This window comes from Ips typographus, linkage group LG1 (assembly GCF_016097725.1).
Source record: "Ips typographus isolate SLU linkage group LG1, UJ_Ityp_2.0, whole genome shotgun sequence".
NCBI classification, from domain to species: Eukaryota; Metazoa; Arthropoda; class Insecta; order Coleoptera; family Curculionidae; genus Ips; species Ips typographus.
Window position 1 is genome coordinate 22,027,554 of NC_138422.1, and position 25,038 is coordinate 22,052,591.

Consider the following 25,038-nt stretch of genomic DNA (forward strand, 5'->3'; position numbering starts at 1 on the left):
AAGTTCTGCTATAAAAACAACCAATAATTTTATGCTTGTTGCAACAGTGGCCTGGTGTTGGTTTGAACGTGGGAAACTCCATAAGGCCCCATCAATAATTCAGTTCATTCCTTATCCGTAATAATTATCTGGAAACTCTTGACAAAATTCATGTTTTAATGATTACTATTCCTTTCATAAGAAAAGTTCATAAAAACATATTTTTTATAAATTGGAAATTTTGCAGAGTTTTAGTTAGTTTCAAAAGACATTCAATAATGTTCGGTTCCTGTCTTCCAAAATGAAGGGAAAAAACATCAGGTAAGTATTGCAGTAATATGGGAAGATAAGAACAGACTATTAATGTAACATAGTGATTAAAACAAAGATGGAACCAATCTCTAAAAATCACAAGCATTTTCAACAATTACTTTGTTGCCACAAAAATATCAATTATAAAACACAATTCTTAGAAAATAGCTATTTTTCTGATTTTATTTTTAAGTAGCAATACATTGAAATACCTAAATTACACTTTTACAAAATGATCAATTGAATCATAGCTGTCAAAAAGGACCAATTTGTAGTGTATGTAGTATGGGCTGTTCAGTGGAAACTACTCTCTGCCCGAGGAGAAGTGACAGTGACGACATTAACTGCTACGTCATATTGAAACTCACTTCTGTCTTAGATTAGTTCTGATTTTCTGTGTTTTTTTCCGGTGAATAAAGCTTTGGTTTTGTTGAACCAGACATCTAACGAGGTGCGTTTGTAGTAAAAATTTCATTTCAGACTAAGACTTCTAATTAAAGGCGTTTCTGAGATATAAAAGAAAAACTAGAGTCAACTTTGACGATCTCTAGCGGCCAAACGGTATAATTTAGCTATGTCCGCTCAACGTCACGTGATATTCATTCATTAGCTTTCTTTTGTCATAGAGTGAGTCCATACAGAATGTTTCAAATAAGCGCGTCATATTTTTTGGAAAAGTGCACGAAATTTCGAGTTAAATGTGGGATTTTTGGTCCTACTATACTAACAGCGATCATATTGAATTTTGCTCAAAGTGACCTTCTTTAACTAACTTCAAACTGGGGAACACAAATTTGATATCGATTTTGCTCCAACTGGCACGATTTCGGAGATGGTCTTGAAACTATGGCAATTTTGACAGTTTTTAGGCCGTGGCCCTCTTAAAAAATAACAATTTGACAAATGACACTCCACGTCCGTTTTTTACCATTAACCTAAAGTTATCTAGGCAGTCAAAGACAATTTTCAAAATTCAAAAGAATTCTTGGGGTGGGTACTAAGAATTCTTGGGGTAAAAAGTCAGAAATTCAGTTTTTTATTTTTCAAGGCAAACGGTGCACTGTACAGAAAAAAGTTATATATAGTAAACAATTTCAACATAATTTCAACACAATTTCAACAAAATTTTACATTCCGAACTCAAACCGTTTTCGAGATATTAATAAAAATATCCGAAGAAAAATAATCAAATTTGACGCTCTCTAGCGGCCAAACAATACAACTTAGCCTGATCCGGTCTACGTCACGTGATAGCCCCATTTATTAGTTTTCATTTGTTATATGGTGTGTCTATACAGAATGTTTCAAATAAGCGACTTATGGAGAATTTATTGAAAAATTGTACAAAAATTTACCTGAAAATTAATTTTTCTGAATCTGTCTGAGTGGATTACTGCAATTTTGGTACTATTCGATTAAAACTTACGGTAGGGTAATGTTTGATCTTGGGAGCATGATACTGCTGTCAAAGTGACACAAAAAAAAAATTTTAAATATCAAAATTACAAATAAATACTACAAATATACAAATAATAACTACAGAAACTAAAAAAACTAAATCAAAAAATTCAAATTGCAGCAGAAAAAAATGTGAGTAAACTGTCAAAAAATCAAATTTAATAATTTTCAGTGTTGAAAACTCCGTGAATTCATTTGACAGTTTGTCACGTGACACCGGTTCGCTTTTTAAACGCGTTGATCAGATGGCAAATTGTCAAATTACGGACGTGGAGCTATTTCTCAACAATGCCCTGCGCCAGATCCGAACCAGCACAAACATTCACGAATTTAAAAACTCGATCGAAATCACAATTATTACGTCACTGCCACTAGCACTGGGACGGACTTTAGATTGTAGTTCAACTAAATCTGCATTTATTAATAATTTGCTCAGTGTTTGGATATGTTCTTTGTAAGACTATACAAAATTGCCAAACGAGAATGTTAAAGACTTGTATTGGAATAGACTATTCCTATTCTTAGATATTTGGTTAGGTTAGGTTAAGTTAAGTCGACGGTTAGTTAGCCTGGTTTATAAAATCAATAACTTGTATGGAAGTTTTTCACCGATTTTTCGGCAATTTTCCATAAAGCATGTTTATGCCAAATGACTCAGGAGCTCAAGAGAAATCGGTTAAAAATTTTCAGACTAGTTTAAAGCTTTCAAAGTTTATCACAAATTTCGACTTTTGTCCAAAAATGTGCTGTTTTTTGCCATAGGATGTTTCTGGAGTTTGTATAAAGTGATGACCGCAATATATTATACTAATCTCTCATTTTCATCCTATTTTTAATTTTTGAAAATAGCAAAAGGTGGAATAAAAACAAATTTTGTTTTTAACCCACATTTGTGTCAGAAAAGTTGTCGTTTAGGACCCATTTAAAGCATTTGCAAGTTGGAACTTCTGCGTGTACCTGCAATGATATTATATTTTATTTTTACTTTGTGGAATTTAAGGAAAGTTTGAAAAACTGGAAAATAAAAGGTTGAATTTTTGTCGGAAATAGGTTTAACCAATTTTTTAAAATAATAGAATATGAATGCAGGTTGTAACATTGCTTTAAGCAAGTTTTTCAAATTTTAGTTTTAGTTTGCACTTTTTTCGAAAAAATAATCAGAAATGTTTTGTTTTTACGGCATAAGAAGCTTCTTTGGATTGTATAAAGTGTATACCTATATACTATACAAAGTTTTCATTGTCACTGTTTTTGGATTTTGAAATTTTTTGAAAATGCAAAAAAAAATCAAAAACATTTTTTTGTCGGTGAAATACGAAGTGAAATAGTCATATAAGCTCAGGTTGACTTATACAAACTTGTGGTTTACCACTATTTTTTAAAACAAAATTTAAATTTAGCTGTATAACTACTTTCATTTAAATAAAATTTAAAATATTTTTGTTCTTTAATGTTTGAAAAAAGATTTGGTGCTTCTTGATGAAAGGTTTAAACAAAAATTAAAAGAATATTATTTTACTATTTATTCAATGCATTAATATTGCAAAATGCAGCAAAGCTTGTAAAAAAAGAACATTAAATTAAAGGCATAAATTATTAATTTACTAAAATCTATTATAATTTATACCTTTGTTATAATTGGTAGGTACCCTTAAAAAAAATGCTAAATCAACTGATATTGGATAAAGAAGAACACTATTTGTTTAATAATCCAATACATATCTCTTTTTTGCCAGTTTGGCGATTAAACGCCGTTTATAAAATGTATTGCAAGTGGTTACTTTTTATTCTTCTACTATCCTTTACAGTCTAAAGAACTAGGCAATTGTAGGAAGCTGAATGGATATTCAACAACAGCCCCATTAAAGCAATCATATCCATCAATGTAAGCAAACTGACTGAATCAATTCTATCAAAAAATTGGCTTTCGTTCAGGTAATTCAATTAATGTTTTTTTTCTTTCGCATGGCCTTTTGGTGACAATACCATCTAAGAAATCTCATACGGGCCAGTTTGTATAAGCTTTGTGGTAATTCAACCGTTTTTTATTCAGTTGAATTTTTTTCCCGGGAGAAATGAATACCCCGAATAGAATTGTCAACTAAACCCCCGCCAACCCCTGCATCACCGGCAATAAAACCAAAACCCGAACCTAAACTCGTCTTAAATTTCAATGTCGCCAAGCAGTATTGTCCTTTTCATAGACTGACTACCGTCCTGAATGGCACGACCGTACGTCCGTCCCTTTTGTGTAAACTTTACGAAAAGCAAACCGGGCTTTAAAGAAGCCTCGAATAATCACATCTTCCGTCCTCTTCCTTTGTGCGGTAATTGGCGGTGGTTAAAGCGAGCGAGCTGTCGTAAAAGCTGCACCCCAGGTCTGTGAAGGACCCATCGGTTGACATATTTCTACCGGGGCTCCACACACATGCGAGCCAACCTCAAGTATTGAGCAAATACGATCGGAAATATTTTCGTAGCTCGAGTGGCCGTTTGATTTGGGTAAACAAGCCTTGGCAAGTGGACGATGACGATATTAAATCACTCCGCTCAAATTTCCGGATTTACTCAACTACTTCAGCCGTATACAAGGAAATGTTTACTTTTCATGTCTTCGAATGATGTAAAAACCACAATAGATTCTTTCTTTATCAAATTAGATCAGAAACTTCTGATTTTCATGAAACAAACGGTGCCTACACCCCTTAAAAAGCCGGTGTTATAAGCGCTTTTAATCCTACAAGGGAGTGGCCGTTTAACTTGTAACATTTAAATGACAACTAACAACAATCCATCTAATGTTGGTTGTTAGACCGACTCTAGAGGACAGTAAATCAGGACGAAAACTCCCTCAATTCAAGTTTTGACCGCGATCATTAACATTATTATAAGTGGGGTGGTCGAATAAAAGCGGGTCGGTTGATACGTATCATTGAGCCCTATAAAAGAGGGGAAATTTTGATTTCTGGTCCCGATAACATTGTCAAAATTTTAGTTGGTTACGCCATATGGGGCCGAGGGCTGGTGGAGTCGATTGCGGGAATGGGCGCTCGTTAATTTTATAGCCCTTCTTATCTGAAGAAGTCGGGAATTGTCTATTCATTAATTTAGCTTGTAGAAGCAGAGGGACGTTCGTAAGGAAAGTCTATAATCGGATCGTAAACTTTAACCACCATTCAATAAAAACTCGACATTTATTGTGAAGAGCTATAGTAAAGTTAAAACGATCAGTGGTACAACAATTACCAATGAGAAACTTCGACGACAAAAAGTACTCAACATCTAGAAAAATATTTCTTAGCCAAAGGAAGAAAACGTTGCGTAGGACCTGAAGGGAGTATCAAGCAGACTAGCCCACAGGAAAAAGCATTTGAATTTGACCTAATGAACAGTGAAATCCTGAAAAAGTGCATTATCTACAGAGTTACGTACTTAGGATATGGAAAGTAGCTGAAATAATTATGATGCTCCAACATGGAAGAATGAAAATTAGAAACAAGCATCAAAACTGCAGCCATAGAAGCAGCTGGAACAGTTAGACACAAAGACATCACAGGTAAAGGTAGGAGACACTAATACGGAAAAGATTTAGCCTTAGCCCATTTCTGTTCAATCTCTTAATGTATCATCACTAAATATGGGATACCGAATGGGACAGAATCAAATAATCAGCAATTTTCGCGGAAACGGAGGACGATCTACAGAGACAACTACACAAATTCTGCCAGGTCAGCCAAGCGATGAACATGACCATATCTATAGAAAAAACGAAAAGCATTACCTTTGCTAAAGATCCCGTAAGATGTAAGCTGGTAGTTCAGGACAAAATCATCGAGCAAGTCTCACAATTCAAAAATCTGGGTCTGTCGAGTTCACGACCCAGTGAAGGATCTAAGAAGCCAGATCAACAAAGCGTCTGCCATGTCGGGCTTCTTAAAGCAGATAATATGTGCAAACGAATACATGCGAAAGGATAGCACGGTCAGGATTGATAAGATTTGTAGGTATCTCAATCATGACATACGGAATAGAAACCAGAGAAGAAACCAACAAAACGGAAAGAATGCTTCGAGTAGCCGAAATGAAACCGCTCAGGGCTATAATGGGAAAAACAAGAATAGACCGAATTAGGAACACTGACATTAGGGAACAATGTGGGGTGCAAGACATCGTAAGATGGGGGAGACAAAGAAAAAGATATTGGTACAATCACGTGAGAAGAATGGAAGAGGGAAGACTGCCACGCATCGCACTTGAAGGGAAACCAATAGGGAAAAGAGCACCCGGAAGACCACCTAGATGGAAGGACAGCTGGCAGTCCACCTCCCAGGAACTGATCCAGAGGAACCTGCAAAACTAAGAAATCGCGAGATCTTAAATATGAATAAGAAGAAGACCTTCTTTGTTTGATTGTCGTTTTGCTCCTCTACTTGATTCTTATAAATATGTGTGAGTAATATTTCTCAATGATCTTTAAGATTCCTAACATTACCTTTACTGTCAGTTAGGTTTGGTCTTAAGCATTTTATGCCCTTGTTTTTATCTATTTTTGCGTTTATTAGTTGCTCCTCCTTTCCACCTTCAAATTAGTTCCTGAATGACGTCTTTTAGAATCTTTTGTCTTAAAAACAGGACAACAAACTGTGCAAAAAAAACATTGTGGACATCATTCTAGGATTTCAAAACAAAGTGTAAGGTGCATTGTCGACGCACCTTGGTACTTTAGTGATCTCCACAGAGACTTGGGTGTAGGCACGTGTCAACGTGGAAGCTATCCAACTCAAATCCTATCCAAACCACTTTGAGTTAGTTTAATGTATGTGGTTCAATTTTGTGTTGGGACTACTAGTGAGTAACTCCTAAATGTAGCTAAGTGGCATTATTTTGTAAGAACCACATTACTTAAAATGCTTCTCCGAAAAGCGATCTAGTATTTAAAAAAAAAAACCTCTTTAAAAGGCCACCCATTCAGGTGGATCCGATCAGAAATAATCGCCACTTAAAAACGACAAAAGCAAAGTCCCCTTTCGGACCGAGTAAGTCTTTTACAGAAACCAATTACTTATCATTTCTTAAGCGGATTCCAGTTTTAATTTTGTGCCAAAGGGCCTTTCTGCCAACCCATTGAATTTTTTATAAGGGAGGATTATTTGCTTTCGGTAAAGGACGACTTTCAACTACCTGATTCTTAATGTCTTTGTTTGTTATACTCTATCAGTAAATGTAAAACACCAGCGATTATTTCCTCGTTCTTGCAGCCAAAGTGTGAGAACGATTTAGTGCCGGAAGACGGTTATTATCACACCAGACAGTTTTAATGCCGTTGAACAAGAGTTTTCACACACAAATCGGTTTATTGCTCGCGACAAGTAGAATTATTGTTTACCGTCTTGTGTATACACTAAAACAATCCGTGAAGCAAATATTTGTCTGCAAGACACGCTCGTATATTCCTGTAAATCTTGAAAAAACCATCCACAAACATCCTTTTCTCTAGTCTACAATGACAAAATTTAACCAGTTCACTAAATCTTTTAATACCGGTGGCCGCAAAAGCATTAAAAGCAGGAAAGAAATTCTTTCGACACTAAACCCCAATATAATGAAAACAAAAGGGTTTCGTAGAATTCTCTTTTTCTGGCAATTACGAAAATTTATTTCTGTTTAGGTATTTCGGAAGGCTTAACCCGACTGACACGCCTCCGCCCCGACGGGATGCTATTTTTGTATTAATAGCCAATTTGTCTGGTGACTTGTACAAATGAACGCTCTAGGAGCCGCGTTTCGGGTACACTGGCTCAATCTGGTCTAATTGGGAAAAAAGTATTCAGGTCACGCTGAGAATTTTTAACTAGGGATATGTTAAAAAAATCTAAACTGTTTTTTTTTGTTGAAATGTTATATTAAAGAAAAGGGATACTCAATTAATTGATTTAGGATCTTATTGGTATGGTTGATGTTTTTTTCTACAGGTGTGGTAAAACTAAAACTAGCCATAGGAAAATCATGTAACTGACAAAGAAATGTAGATAATTGCATGCGCAAGACAGAAAAAAAATACAGAAAACCTAATAAAATATTTAGTAGACGAAAACTTCTGGGCAATGTTGCAAGTAATCTAGTAGACAAATCTAGAGAGACGTTTGACAACATTGCAGCAACATTTTTTAGGTTTCCTGTCTTTGTCTGGAACATGCTACAATTATCAATGTTTCTCTGTCAGTTGAATGGTTTTCCTATGGTCAGTTCTACCACACCTGTATAGTTGGTTTTGTTTTTATCATAAGCGTGGTTTAGGTCAATATCTCGGTTCATCATTAACGTACCATGTCTCAAGAAATATCAATTTATCCGAACTCGGTGTTCAATCTTGAATTATGCCATATCAGCAGCTTTATATCTGCCATTCTAATTCCGTTGTATGTTCAACATTATCTGTTACATAATCTGAGTAGTTTACTGTAATTACAATGAGTTAAACTTGAAATTGTTCTTCTTTTGCACTTTTTCTCCGACTTTAACTGTCTCTAGACCACTTGTAGGGTTCTATCGGTTCAAAAAGTTTATTTAAAACTAGAGAGAACCAATATGCGTTCAAATCCAGCTAAATGCCGAACCAATTTTTTTATAATTTTCAATTTATGTCCGAATTCAAAAAAATGTTTTCTTTCATCTAAGAAACATCTTTTGCATATCAGGATAGTGACTCCTCGCCATTCTTTGCTCTAGATTTCTTGAGCAGCGATAGAAACTCTGATTGCAGCCATCTTTCAGGGATATTTCCAGAATTGTAGATTCTTTTGAAGATATGGGCAATCCATGCCAATGACCACCCTCCAGCATGTAACACTTTAAGAAGCTCAACTTTCACGTGATTCGAGCCTACTGCTTCTTTGTTTTTCTCTGTTCTAACTGTTCTATTTCAGCCTCCACCCTGTTGCTTCCTCTGGTAGTGAATTGAACTGATTCCTGGTATTTGATCTTCAAAAAGCGTTTCCAAATATGATTTCAGTTGCCTGATTTATTATTTTTGTTACGTTAAAGCTGTGGTGTTTGTCGTGTAGTAAGTATTTCTATTTCAGCATATCTGTCTCCTGTTTCCTTTCGTTTTCCGTCCGACCCTTCTTCTAATCTCTGAATAAACTTTTTGTGTATTCTTCCTTATTTTTCTTGAGTGTTCTTCTTGATCTGCAATCCATTAATGGATGTTAGCGACCAAATTTCCCATTGCCACTCCGTCTCTAGCCAAGTGTATGAGTGTTTGGATGTTATGTAAACCTGTCCATTATCTTCTTTTCCTAATTTCCTCTGTCTATCTTTCTTCCTCCCATTTTCCCTTCTGGCCTCGATAAATTAGTTGTAGGAAGTTGTTTTCATTGGGCATAATATAGCCGAAAAAAAACTTCTTTGTTTTTTACTTTGGCCAAAATGCCAAGGCTTGTATAAAATTGCATGACTATACAAAAGACTTTTCGATGGAAAACGGTGTGAGAGAGGATGATGTGAGAGGAAAAGTTATCCCCTAAACTTTTTACGACCCTATTGAAATACATGTTTAAAGGGATCGATTTTGAGGATATGGGACTAAACATCAATGGTGAGAGATTGAACCACCTCAAGTTTTAGTTACAGAGAAATTTGACTGAGGCGAAGGAGATGCTCAGGTAATTAAATGACGGCAGGTTTAAAAATCAACTTTAGTAAGACCAGGTTTATGACCAACTTGGTAATGAGTGAACGAATTTCCTTGGACTCAAATGATATTGAACAATTGGTCTCATATCATTCAATATCTGGGACAAGAAATTCTTAGGCAGGAATTGACTCAAGTTGGGCAGCTTTTGGAAAGCTAAGCAACATAAAGTCGGACATTCCAACTTGTCTAAAGAGAAAGGGTTTTAACCAGTGTGTGCCTTAACACTAACAAAGAAAACTATAAATAAAATTCACGTAGCACAGATAATCATCTAGAGAGCAATGCTGGGGATATCATTGAAGGTCAGACTTTCTAATGTCAGACTTAGCCGAATGTCTAGAGTTATCGATGCAATTGAACGCATAACAACATTAAAGTGGAACTGGGCCAGCAGAATGACGGACGGATGATGGATAAGGCTAATTCTAGAGTGAGCGACAAGAGGCTTTTCGGAAAAAATGTCCCCAACAAGATGGACCGAAGATGAGAATGGAGCCAAATTGGATGAATGCAGGAGAGGATCGAGGAAGTTGGATTGGACTACGGAAGCCCTATGTTCAGCAGTGGACGCAGCTAGGCTGACTGATGATGATGATAAAACGTGGAGATAATACGTCGATACTTATTAGTCACGGTTGAGAATGATTTCTCCTTTCTGATCTAACAACTGTAATATACTAACCAACATCTAAAAATCAGGTTAAAACTAGTTCCCGATCAGCCGAGGGAACCTCTGTTCATTCGTAGCTCAGTGGAAAAGGGTTATCCCGGAACGGTAGAGGTCGTCGGTTTGAGTCCAGGATGCGTATTTTTGAAATGAGGGAAAGGAGTTAGGAAGATGAATTCTTCTGTCACATTCTATCAAAACTCTCCTTGAGAGTACTGTTCCCTGCTGAATGCGGAACAATAATTTTTAATTCATGTCCTAATGTCAAAAATACTTCATTTCATTTGGCATATTTACGGTTATCATCCGTAGACCTACAACTTTCTTCATTTCTTCATAATTGAGTATTCTAATTATTATTATTGCATCGCTTGCTGAACAACCTGTTAAGGTAAACCATTCAAACAACAATATTACGGTGTGTGAAAAATTGGATCTTATTTGATCTCTAGTCGATGCTATAATGGCGGTCGGGTCTTTAGAACACATCGGACACCCAGTACAAACAGAAACTAGACCATAAACAGCGATTTATATATTTCCAATTCCAGCGATCGACTAAAGAGACCATTGTAAGGAAATTCCGAGGCATTGTTCCACCAAAGATGCGAGTCTACGATCGGCGATCTCCGTCGCAATTTACGCGCTACTTAAGATAATTCACGAGGTGGCGTTCCGGTCGTTTTCGTCGACTTAATTGTCAACGACAAATCTGATATGGAACGGCAATGCCTCACTATAATGGCATCTCTCCAAGGGACGTGTGACACTAATTGTTGTAAATAGCTGAGTAGTGATAATGTACTGAAAGAAGAATTCCCAAAAGTAAACACGACAGAGTTTGTCATGGCAAAAGACCGGGATTATTAGACCCTTGAAATTCCTGCTGAAAAAAGCTAATAAACATCGCACAAAAAAAATTCTATAGAGTTTTCCTGCTAGAGCCCTCGAGCGCGGTCTTAATTGTTCTCAAAGCTCTTAGGTGCGCTTAGTGATTCGCGACAGAGCAAACTCACTTTGCTTTTTGTGGGTTTGCATGCCGGCTTGTGCTTTTACAAGTATTCCGGCAGTTAAGGAGCGGGTCTTACAATGCGAATAATGTTCGTTCAGCATATGGCGACGTCGTTTTACCCGCTGAATGGGACGGCCGTAAATGGGACATTTTTCCATTCGGGGACCAGGCCGTGTCTTAGATGTGTTAATTTCTTGATTTAGCTTATTGGGTTTTCCTTGCTGACTGGGATTCCACGCATAAATTTAGTGGCAAAAGAATTCGTATCTTACAAAATTGGTAATGTCTTTTTCACATAGCTTGATGAAAAATATGTGTTGTTTGATACAGGAAAGGAAATAAAATTCAAACACCAAAACTATTGCAAAACTCAATGTTACTAAATGTTGAAAATTGTTGATTGCTTGTCCTTCAGCTTCCTCAAAACTGAAAACTAGGGCAACGGCGAATTTATAAGGGACTTGTTTAGTCGCGATTCCTATGGGATAATGGTCCCTTGAGGACGGATCGAAATAACCCCCAGAACAGTGCTTTAAACATCGTCTGACCAGCAGGAATAAGGGTCTGTGCAAATAATAGGATCCGCTTCTATTGTGCACAGAACACTACATTACTGATATGAGCTTGTTAATAACGAAGGAGGACGCGGTATATTCGAAATATCCTTTAGTATTATTGTTCGACCGAACTAATTTCCACCGGTATTTTAGCGTAGGTGGGTAATTTTAGTCCACTTATTACCTCTAACTCTAAGAAACAATTGTCTTAATTACCTCGATAAAGCTGTATTTCACACACCGATATGCGAAAACCAAGCCAATGAACTAACAAAGGTCCCTCTTTCACTTGACGGAAATAATTCCATATCCCATGAAATTCTCGAGCCTGTTGGCCAGATGTCCGTGACACGATCGCTAACAAAGATTTATGCCTTCTCAATTATTACAAATGTTCTACCATGTTTCTGAAATCAAACGAGATATATTGCTTGATAGGAATTTCTGCTATACAGTGCGATATTCAGAACTGGTGACTAATCAGGAAGCCGTGTACAATCCCGCTTTGTTGCGTGCCTTTAATTTGTTCCGTAACGCATCCTGTTACTTTATGACATTTGATGCCTGTATCGAGCAGAACACACTAGATCATTCTACACGGGAAAAAAATCTATGTAGGAGAACTCACTAAAAGAACACACTGTATTTTAAGACTTATTAGGTGCAGTAGTTTCAGTTTGATATGGTTGAATGATGTTGAACTTGATGTTGTAAACAAGCTCAGCTTGATGAACAGTATTAACAAATTAGTAAAGCGATAAAAATCATAATATGTACCTAGTTTTTATATCTGGTTTATTATTTTTCCAATACGTATTTCAAAATTTTTATTTTATTTATCTTTTTTGGAATTTAAACATTTTGTTGGAATTTGGCTTAATTGTTTATATTTCGATATCATAAAACGGCTTAACCCAATGAACAAGGTTAACCATTTTTGTTAATACAACTTAGCTTTTCTGAAAAATTACAAAAATCGAATGATAGGGTTATTATTAATTTTGAGAATACCATAAGTTACTATATGATATAACATAAATGGCACTTTTATCACCCCAGAGGTAGTAAGTTTCGTATTGTTACTTAATCATTCATATCTGAGAACTTTTTTGGTTTATAAATTTGTAGATATTCCCTAAATATCCAAATTACTGACTAAAATATTGTTTACTTACGACCTCAGTGTAAATAACTATTTACGCATAGTTTTCCGTTACGTAATGGACCTCTTTACGCAAAGTTGTAAAAAAAGCACACAGCTGTAAGAAAAGCGCACAGTTTTGAGATGGGCCACAATCTATCGCTCTAATGCTGGAAAAATGTATTTTGTTTACATTTCTTCCTTTATCAGCGTATATTAGATGGAGATCATCGCGAAATACATTGTTCATACAGTTTTAAGTAACTACCACTTCGTCTAGAATATTATCTGCAATAGCAAACACATCAAGTAATATTACTGAAAGTTTTATGGTAAGTAACATGATTTGTGAATTTTTTTATTACGTTATTGTTTTTTTACTTTTGTGGCATAATACCTATGATTAGTATAAATATGATGAAAATATACTTTTTTAATGAAAAGTTACTCTGAATTATATGAATTGCGAAAACAGGACTTTCCATTTGGTCGTAGGTAAAGTATAGTATGTCACACGTGCTCTAAAGCATTTTACGCACTCATGGAATTACACACTCGCCGCTACGCGGCTTCGTGCGTAACTTTTTCGATATCGTGCGTAAAATGCTTTTTACAGCACTAGTTACGTAATATACTATTATTATATTTTAACTAACTATCCCACATTTTCAATAAAACTTCACAATTTGAGTAAAGTAAGAGTTGTTTATGGAAAAAATGTAGTACGTTCTTAGATTTTGACTCCAATTTACTGCCTGTACAGCAAGTTTTAGGGTCGTAACCTACAAATTGAAAAAATACTGATTGAAATTGTATTTTGTTGCATTTTTACTGACGTCTGTAATTTCAATAATTTTTAATACAATCTGATTGAAATTAGGGTTGTTTGCACAAAATATGCAGCCCATCCCTAAATTTTAAAGTTAATTGACTGTCTGAAACAGCAATTTCAAGGACTGTAACTCCCAGATTTCCGAAATACTGACAGAAACTGTGTTTTGTTGCATTTGAACTAATTTTTCTGTATTTTCAATCACTTTTAGTACAGTCTGACTGAAATAACGGTCATTTGCGAAAAAGATACAGTACGACTTAGGATTTCAAAGTCAGTCTACTGCCTGTCCAAAAAATTTCAAAGCTGTAACACCTAAATTCTAAAATTTTTGAGTTGTTTATGGAAAAAATACAGTACGTCTGTAGATTTTCATGTTAATTTACACCAACAGAGAAGTTTTCAGAACCGTAACCCCGAGATTTTAAAAATACTGACTCAAATTATGTTTTATTGCATTTTCATTAATTTTTCTTGACTTTTGCTTGTGCAAAAAATGCAGTACATTCCTGTATTTTAAGGTCAATTAACTTTCTGCACATCAAATTTCAGACGCGCAAAAGTTGAAACATTGTGTCTTGATTTTGACATTTTCCCGTTGTAGAGGAAGAAAAATAACAACAACAAAATCTAATTTATTTTCAATTATTTCATCATATAAATCAGGAAAGGGTAAAAAATATGTCAGAAAAATAACAGCAATCAACAATCGTTTAGAACGTCAGAACAAGCTTCGTGACGTCATTTGCAAGGGTGTCACATGCTTAGCTGTTTGAAAATGGCAACAATATCACGTGAAATTAGAATTAGTAATTAGGAAATTTGTTATTCTTGCGGAACTCTTTATTAAAATCTTAATTTTGAGATTTTTACTAAATTGCAAGATATTCGCTCCTCAAAATAGAAATCAGGAAAGTAACACTTATATTAAGATTGTCTCTAAAATTCTTGCTTTAAGAAGTCTGGAAATAAGCAAATTGACATGTATGATGATCAAACTTTCAATTTGTAAGGTAAATGGCAAGCTAAATGCAATTGAAACTAGACCAAGAAACAACAAAAATAGCCAGAAAGGAGAAGAGTACTTTAAAAGGCAAATTTTGAAGACACTCTTTATGGTTTTAAAGTTTTAAAGTACAACATGCAAGTCGATTTTCAAGTTCCAATTTTGAATCAAAGGCAAAAATCATGAAAATTACTATAATTTAACTGCTACATTGCCGCCCAAATCTAAGCCAATTCTTCGAAGATCAAATTTTGACTTTTTACTGAAGGATTTATATTCCAATAACTTTGTGAATATACATTCAGTGGTGTTGTTCAAACTTTTTATGGATATTTACGAATCAAAATTACACGATAACGAAACACAAGTAAATATATTTAAAACATTATTTTGGTCTAGTAGTAATGGGCTCATCCCACATAATGTAAAATTCAATACATATAAATAGGAAAGCTTAGTCTGAAATGTCGAGATTTGTAGATTATTTACAAAAAAAAATTTTGGTAATTTATAGTAGTTTGAAAATGCGTTAATGATTTGAAATTCAAATCGACGGTTTTGCCGCGTTTATGACGTAGTCGACTTTGAGGAGTTTTATTGGCTGGAAGTGGCTCTTGGCACCTAAATGGTTGAAAACGTCATATCTAGCGGGCGTTTGAAATGTTACTATGAAATTTGAATCTCTTTATTCAATCTTTGCTATGTTGGACTTAATATTTAAAAAAATAAAAGTTTACATATTTCATGTTTTTTGCGTTCAATTCAAATATGAAATAAAGTGTGTCCATTCAATAACTGAATTGTGGAAAAACAGGAAAAGTATATTTAAAAAAATGAAATATTAATGAGTAGTATATATTAATTTATAATACAGAAAAACTGTTTTTTAATTCTCGATGTTATCCATGTTTTGCCCATATTTTATTATTGTCAGCTGTTTTTAAAAACAACTTATTCAGTCATATCATCCAGAATCGAGCTGTGGGACTCGTTTTTTACCCACTTTAACGTGTTCTGGTTATATAACATAAAAGTCTCTCAAAACCACTCGAACAGTGTTAAATAATTTCGGAGCAATACCGTTCTTTTGATGCAGGTTAAAAGCATCAAAACTAAGTGGATCCGACCCTTCTCAATTTTAAAGTTACCGTGGGCCTAAGGCGTGAAGAATTCGAGTAGGCCGATGACTGAGTTATTTCTGCCAGGCCTACGGCGTCTAAACTGTCTTTACCTTTTTTCCTTCGTCACTTTCGGGAGTTCCCATTTTTCATGTTTCTGCAGTGTTTTTTAAAAGATGCTAGTTTCCTAGCACAAAAAAAGTGACGCGAACAGATTGTAGCTCAATTTCCCGTATTCAACTAGAGTAGAATGGAGGTGAATGCTCGTTTTCAAGCGTAACGTTTATTTATTAAACCTGCATCGATCCCCCAATGACATAATAAACCAAATTACTTAATTAAGCTGATTGTGTGGGAGCAGGGAAAAGCATTTCCAACGAGTTAACAGAGAAATACCATATAAATATTTCAATTAGATAATTGGGCTTTAATGAAGCTGTATAGTTGCACTGGGAGTGACTGGCGCTGTTTCCGAAGCTATCAAACTTTCGTTTATCGTTTAGTTTATAGATTATTAAATTAAAACTTCTTCCCTTTCTATTATTCAGTCAAATATCTACCAAACATTTAGTTAATGCGCACTATTAACAAAATTCAATCAAATAACATGTTTTAATTTTGTTAAATAGTGTGATATTGAAATTGGTACTGTCATTTCTACAATATAACAATGTTAGTATTATAATTAAGGAACAAATTGTTTAAATAGATTAAGATACTTATCAGTCAGAAAAGTCAGAAATCTCTCTATGAGCACCAGCTCAACTTTGACTGACATTTGATACCTTTATGGACGTATTTAAAATTGAAAATGTATACGTAAACCGTCGTTAAAATATTAAAGGTATTGCAAGCAAAACAGAAAATAACATTTATGATCTTAATAACCATTAATAAAATAATAAGAAAACCATAAATGGGGTGAAAAAACTGATATAATTTGGGTGTAAGCTGTAATTGAAGACAATTTTAAACAACTTCAAAGGTAATTCAATATTTATTACCTACAGCTCCAACTAGTTCTCGTAATTACATTTGTTAACACAGTAAATGTTTAACTTCTGATTTTCAAGATCAATCTTTTTAGCTATTATCATTTTTCTTTTGGTTTTGTATGATTTGCCAAGAGAATTAAAGAAATTTTCGGAGAATTTAAAAAAATGATAAAGCAAAGACTAATAAATCAAAAAGAACAATTCAGGCAATGGAGTATTTGGAAATTATACAACGAAAAGTATTAGATGTGTTTCTTGGAGGAACCACACTGTATATACAGGTACAGAAGCTAGATTGTGTGCTTAGTAAACTGAAAAGCCAGATGAAATCTCGGATAGGAACCTTGGAAGACAAAGAACACAAGACAATAAGAGTCGGAGAAACCGTTCAGAACTAAGAGAGGAAAGTTAACAAGTTGCAAGAAAAGTCATCGAAGAACTATAGTTGTCAGCCCAAATGCATGTTTGAATATCACACCTTTTTGTTATGATGGAAAGAGCTTCTGACAGATTTACAAGAAGTTTGTCTCTACAGCTCAAGTCATATCTTTACAGCTCCATGGAACCAAATTTGGCGGTTCTGACGTTAGCACTTTTATGCTTTTCTTACCCCACGTGACAGCTGTCATAACTCGTTCACGAGTGACCCTAAACTATAAAATTACAAATATTTATTTGCTTATTTGAGGAATTACACTGGAAGTTGTGTTTAAAGCTCCATAGAGTCAAATTTGACAGTTGGGACGTTGAGAAACATTTTAATACTCTGCTTGCGTCACGTGACAGCTGTCATAACGGTCAAAACTAACCTGAAAGTAACACCAGTAACCTGAAAGTATAAAATGTCAAATAGATGGGTTTATTTGAGGAATTGCACTGTAAGTTACGTTTACAGCTCCATGGAGCTAAATTTGCTAGTTCTAGTGTTAAGAAACACTTTGATACTTAAACCAATCCAACTATATGGAAAATATTAAGCAATATTATTTATATGAACTTTGAATGGTCAAAATTCCATGTTTGATGGTAAAAAGCAAGCATTTATTCACAAATGACAAATAAAAAGAATCGTAAGAGAAATTCTCGGTAAATTTTACTAAGAATTTGAAGAAGAATAAATATTAAAAATTCTGAGAATATTTATAAAAGACAATTCCACTCATGTACAAAAAATGCCATATACCAGGTGTCCAAGAGCACCCTGGACATAGGAGATTAACATGGGAAAACGGTTTTGATTTTTTTGCGCCTGTACGGTTGATTTGATTGAAAAATCGTATTAATGAAAGTTGTAGTACCTATTACGGACTAGTATTCTGTATTTTTTTCAGATCTCTAACTTGAGCCCTTTCGTCGAAAAACACGAACAAAAATGCGAAAATATTAACTTTTTACCTGCACTGTATAAGCGGTTGTCGAGCAACCGTACCAGCAACAATGATCTGTTTACCCGTTGCCCGACAACCGCCTATACAGTGCAGGCCAAAAGTTTAAATTTTCGCATTTTTGTTCGTGTTTTACGACAAAACGGCTCAAGTTAGAGATCTGAAAAAAATACAGAAAACTAGTCCGTGATTGGTACTACAACTTTCATTAATACGATTTTTCAATCAAATCAACCGTACAGGCGCAAAAAAATCAAAACCGTTTTCCCATGTTAATCTCCTATGTCCAGGGTGCTCTTGGACACCTGGTATACGTCATCAAAACACGGTTTGCTATCGGCTAATAAGGAAGGAAGAGAGTTTGCTAGCGGATAAAAAAATCGGATAAATATTGCTGTTGATTTCATCGTTTCCACGGATTTTCACTACACTTCTATTGTTACAATGTCTCACCTTGAGATTTTTGCTGGCACTGTCAATTTTGATGTTTGTTCGTATTGTTTTGGTTATGGCTCGCTTCGGATAGAGTTCTACTGCAAAAATCAAAAGAACCAGAAAAATGTATTTCTGCCAGTACAAGGAAGTCGCAGTCTTATTATATTATTGATTGTATTCATGGAATTGTCTTATCAAATACCATTCGAGCTCAGATTTTGAACAGGATAATTTTTCCGCTTGTCTTCTCATACTTTCTTTATGGTACAAAACTCGACCTGTTTGCCAAAATCACTCGAGCTACGCTCTCGTGATTTAGTTACAACAGGTCTCGTGCAGTTACACCACAAAGAAAGTGTTCTAAGACAAGCACAAAAATTATCCGGCTAAATCTGAGCTCTTGTGGTATTGCCCCCGATAATTTACCGTTTTACGTAAATTCTTCGTGGATCCAAATTACCTTGGGCCATCTCTAGATATCGATAAATATCGGCGTACACTGTCTTGAAATATCATTTGTAACTATAGGCTTTAATGGTCTTTTCAAATTGGAATTTTATGGCTTTTAAAACACACAAGTTATTATAAAAGCAAACTACTGTCCAAAACCAGAAAATATTCAGGAGCAAAGTGTGTTAAAAGACTTTGGCCATCAGTACCTACCTGGGGCCTTCTTACGGTCTAGCAGATGCTACCGAAAAGGCATTGTTTGCCCTGAAATTCGCTACCTTGACATTGGTATCTTTATTTATTACCTACTCTACGACAGTTGACGGAATCGTTTAATTTTTTTATTGTCACGACTCGACCTTAAGGGCGAGCCATCCTAATTTAACAACACGCTCGATAGAGCGCAAATTTAAGCCTTTAATTGTGTATTCGGTTTGTATGGTTGGATTAATGCCAGGATATCTCAAAAACCCTTTTTGGACTCATCAACATACCGGAAGTTTCAATTCTTAAAAACTTCTCCGAAATGGTTAACGAGAAAATTGGACGTTCGACATGACGAGAACTGGTCGAAATGATATACGAAAGCTTGTTTGAATGCTGGCGGCCCCCCAATTATCGAAAATTAGTAGGTGCCTCCGCTGGCACGTTAAAAAGTGCCGGTTCGAGCTTTTGAACGAAGGGGGCCCTGAGGGGGGACCTTTAATTTCATCCACGCATTTGACTTGTAAATTTCTGCTCAGTCGCCGCGGTTGTGCGTCAAAAAAATAATCAATTACGCCCCGTAATTTTGGATCGATCAGCAATTAATGGCCATCCGATACCGCAATGGATTTTGCGGTGAAAGCCGCAAAATCGATTTTTTTTGCCAGTCAATTTGTAAAGTTTCAAAAATTTTAAACCATAAATCAATTTATCATTCAAGAATAGAATCTGTATAATGGTTTCCTCACAAAAGCGTATACCTGCGTACATAGTTATGCATACCTTTCTTGGTTTCTAGATTTCCCATCTAGAAACAGCAGTTATCGAATTAGTTTGGTTGTATAAGCTTGGACTTTGCAACAAATTAGTACTAAATGCCAAGACAAACCAGTCTTTTGAAGATTATAATTGAAAATGTTGGTGTTTTCATGTACATATTTGGTCATTAGATTCCCGGTTGGAAGAAGCTTTGTTGTGAGACAAAATATCAGTCACCAACGGTTTCGCAACACAAATACAATTAGTTTGAGAATTAAACTGAACATAAACAATTACCTTTGGAAGCTGATTCAACCCTTACTAGATCAAGAACCAGGACGCACACAAGGTAACAGTAATCAGATTAGGTACTAAACAATCATCATATTAAGACAGGCAGCAACTCAATTTTTCAAATTACCATACGTTCCTCACTTATCAGAAACATTAAAAAAGTACAAAGAAAGAATGCTTAACGCGGATTCAATAATAAAAACGTGGTTTAATTGATAAACCTCATAAAAAGTGAAGGAAGAAGGATAATAACCCGGCGACTCGTTTCTCTGCTCGTTGGCTTCATCAGGAACGTAACTACATTTGTATGAAAAGAAGATCACCAACTCACGCACACATGAGGAAACCTACACGGGTGTAACCTGGGAAAGGAGAGAGGGTTATCATTCTTGTTGCTTTCTGCTTAACTTTTCTTGCGGAATCACCTATTAAACAATGTTTACTGGCAAAATTAGCTGTACGTGGTCTATTTCATTACGCACGCTGAAAAATTCCTGTGATTGGCCTAATTCCTGTCTCACACTTAAGATTAGACTGTGACTCCATATTCGTTCAGCCAGTGACAATTGCCTAGGTGTGCATTCTCTAAAATGTTAAGGAATTAACCAATATCAAAATATGTAAGAACAGAGAAGCAATAAAAACCAATGAGTTAAACAAAGATGACAACAAACTTTGTAGTGACAGTTGGTCACACGACTACTTCGACTGCTCAATTTTCAATTTCCAATTACTCTAAAATTTGTGATTGTAATGTTTTCTCTATTTTTTCTAAATATCCTAATATCAATTTTGATGTGTTTTAATTATTGCATTCCTATTTTTTTATTTATTTAAATGCTCCGTTTATCTTAAAATAACAACAAAACTTCGTAATTTCAAACGTACGTTTAATCGCAAATTTTAAGGTTAGGTTAGGTCAGGTTAGGTATACCACACCCTAACAAAAATCTACAATTAAAACATTTTAAAAGTTAAACCAAACATAAATAAATTCGAAATAAAGGTATATAGACAACTAAACAAAACAAAAATATTTAAATTTAAAATCCGCTCATCCATTAATAACTATTGTTACCAAAAAAGGTATTGCAAAAGTTGATTTGATGAGTTCAAATTATTTACTATTACAAACAATTCGGTAGAGAAAAAGTAATTATTAGTGAAAATGTGTTACTTATTAGGAAATAATTATTTTCAAACAGCTATTGACAAAAGATTTAGAGATTTTTCTAGAAATTTATATGTTTCCAGTTGTAGTATATGGGATCTGGCCATTCAGTATAATCTTCGTTTACTTACAAAATTCTTTCTCAAAAAACAAATTAATGAAACAGTGCATCAGGAACATCAACAATTAATTTATTACTGGTAAATAATTAATAACCATTGAGGTATTAACGACCTAGTGAACGTATCAATGAGTTAGAGGATGCCAGGGCGTAATCCCATACATAATAAAATATTAAAATCAAATGTAAAAATATATTGTTTGTTTGGTAGACCGAAAAAATTGGATAAAGTTTTACTGAAACTCGAACGAAACTGTTGGCAATTTTCTATCGATTATTAATCCGCAATTTATTGGAAACCGGGTCATTTGCAGTTTTTGTTTCCGACTTTTCAACTACAAAAATGGATTTTCCGCCGTGTAACAATAAATTGACTAACTCGTTATTAATGCAGATTTTTCCGCGCCAATATGTATTATTCACGTCCCACGGTATAAACTCCAAATTGGATTTTTGAGTATACGGAACAGTTAGGAGTAAGGGAGATTGATTGCACAACTTGCAATTTACACCAAAAAAAACCTTATTTTAAAGTCAAAATGACCAAAAAAAGAGGATCCTGCGAAAAGTCCAGCAACTTGTGGAATGTAATTTAAAATTAACGGTGCCGCATACGGGCTTCCGATTTATATTAAAATTATCTGGAAAAAGGGGAAATTAATCCGGAACAATGAAAATTTCAATTAAACTCCCAAATGTGCAGGTAAGGACACCTGCGGGATCGACTAAATAGCGCGCTGAAAAAGTTAAACTATGGTTCAAATTTTATGCGGAAATTGAAACAATTTACCGTGTTATTTTAGGGTTAAAATTTGCTTTTTAATGTTACCTGAATTATTCAATAAATGTCGCCAATTGTGTGATATTTTAGCTTACATTTCTCTGGTAAATTGTATGTACAGCAACTTGATGTATATCAAAAGACGATTTTGTCGCTAAGAAGAATGATGTTCTTTAGCATAAAACTTACTATAAAGTATCCAGTACTTTTTAGTAGAACTATAGAACTACATTAAATAGGTAAGTAATACATAGAGTATCTTGTACCATAGACAATATTTAGTCTGATAAAAAATCCATATCTTTAAATAATATATCACCAATCCAATATCCTAATAAAAAATTTAAAAAACTATCACGGTTTTGAGATATTTAAAGAAGAAAACAAAATAAGATTTTAAAAAGTTTTTAAGGTATCAGAAAGTCATTCTAAACATTTTTGATCTCTGTAAATTTTCTATAACTCTAACGTTTCCGAGATATAAAACTTTTCAAATTTTTTTTTGAAAATTGCATCAAAATTTTGAAATTTCCCTATTTTCGCCTGCTTTTTACTTTGCAAATTTCTTTCCTTTTTGGTCCCTTAGGCAAATTTCCGAAATTTTTACCGTTTCTGAGAGATTCGATTTTACTTAATAAGAAATTAGGTACATCAAAATTTGGAAAATTTCGTATTTTCGTTATTTTTTCCGGGCTTCAGCGACTGTAAAACACTTAAAATCTTCGTCTTGAACTGCTCCCCATCTAACATAAAAACATCAAATTAACGTCCAGAACTAGTCATGCGCTGACCAGAAATGACCAGTTGAATGACGTGAAAAAGACGTCATAAATGGAACGTGAATTTCACGTTAGAAATGAAATGTCTAACCAACGTATGATAATATTTCATACTAATAAATAAAAATATAAATAAAATAAATAATAGTAATATTTATCGTAATTTCATTTTCGATGTAGGATGTATTTAATATATTTTTAAAATGAGTATTATTTGGGACCTCTATATCTAAATAAGCCTTAATATGTTTATAAAATTGTGTGTAATGAAGGGTTTGAAGTAACTTCTATTATAACGCCACCATGAAGAGGAACAGGTTAATTTATTACCAAAAAAAATCATTTGTAAATAGTTTTTATGACGACATTAGTCAAACGCCAATTTTAGGTTAGATCACGTCTTATGACGACTAGTCATCAGATATTGACGACATTATCACCGTTCCCAGAACACGTTTGAAAACATACAGGTTGTGCAAAAAACAAAAAAAAAACAGTTAAATTTGAAACTAACGCTCTGTCAGTTATGTTGAGTAATTCTGAACGTTTTTGGTGTTCTTGCAAAATTTCCATAATTGTAATAGTTTTCGAGATATTCGACTTTTTTTTGGAATCTGCATAAAAATATTTAATTATAAAATTACTGTGAAACTTCGTATCACCGCAATTTTTGGGATTTCAGCAACTGTAAAAAGCTCAAACTATTTGTCTTAAACTGTCATTTCACTTTGTGCTAACTGTAGCATGATTGAGCATATACACGGTGTCCAAAAAACCAAAAGAAAACAGTTTATATTGAAATAATTAAATAAATAGTTTTTTAATGGTTAGTGTGGGGAAAAAAAGATTTACCTGACGTTTGTTCATTCGTTTTACGTCGTCGAAAAGGATATCGAAATCCATTTTCAGTTAGAAACTTGCTAAAAACTGGATTATTGTCGGCATAAATATGTTGGAAATGCAACATGTGCAGTGTTTCGTTGATGCAGTGTTTTCAAGAACCAAGTCAGTTCCTCAAACAATAGTAGTTTATGATTTGAGGTTAGGTTTAGTCAGTTGACAGGCTATTTTGACAGTGACAGTGAATGAAATGAATCACGAACTTAGCAATTTATTTAGCTGGCTCTGTGATAATAAATTAAGTCTTAATACTAATAAATCTAAATATTGCTTATTTGCGAAAAAACTAAAGTTGAGTTCAGTGAATATTAATAACATTAAAATCACCGTAAATGGAGAAAAAATTACTTATGACAAAGAGATTAAATATCTCGGGGTAATATTAGATTGCAATCTAAATTTTCATGCACACGCAGACTATGTTATGAGAAAATTTTCGAAAAGAGTTGGGTTTTTAACTAGAGTAAGTAAGCCACTGTCACTACAAACAAGATTGTTACTTTACAACGCCATTGCAGTACCCCACTTGCACTTCTGTTCAACTTTGCTATATAATTTGCCCCAATATAGGATAAACCAGTTAGAGAAAATCCAAAATAGAGCCTTAAGAGTGATTTTGAAATGTAGCTATTATACACCTATTACATATATGTTGAAAGTAAATATGTTGTCTGTCAGTCAAAAAATCATGTTTAATGTTAATTTGTTTGTATTTAAACTAAAACATAACCTTTTACCTCAATATATCTGTCATAATTTTAAACTTTTTAAGGATGTACATAATTACAGCACTAGAAATTGTACAGATTTTATTTTGTTAAATAGATGCAACACCATGCAGATGTTAAACTCGGTATTATACAGGGGATTGATCGAGTTTAATAAACTACCTGTGAATGTGAAAAACTGCAACAACTTGAATGAGTTCAAATACCACCTGAAAAAATATATTTTATCCGGATGATTGTATAGTAATTAGTGTTTCT

At 34.3% G+C, this 25,038-nt stretch overlaps 1 protein-coding gene across 1 annotated transcript in view; it reads left to right on the forward strand.

The window, feature by feature from the left end:
• Positions 1 to 25,038, forward strand: part of Toll-6 (Toll-like receptor 6) — a 72,941-nt gene that overhangs the window by 24,925 nt on the left and 22,978 nt on the right. The gene's annotated exons all lie outside the window — the stretch shown is intronic.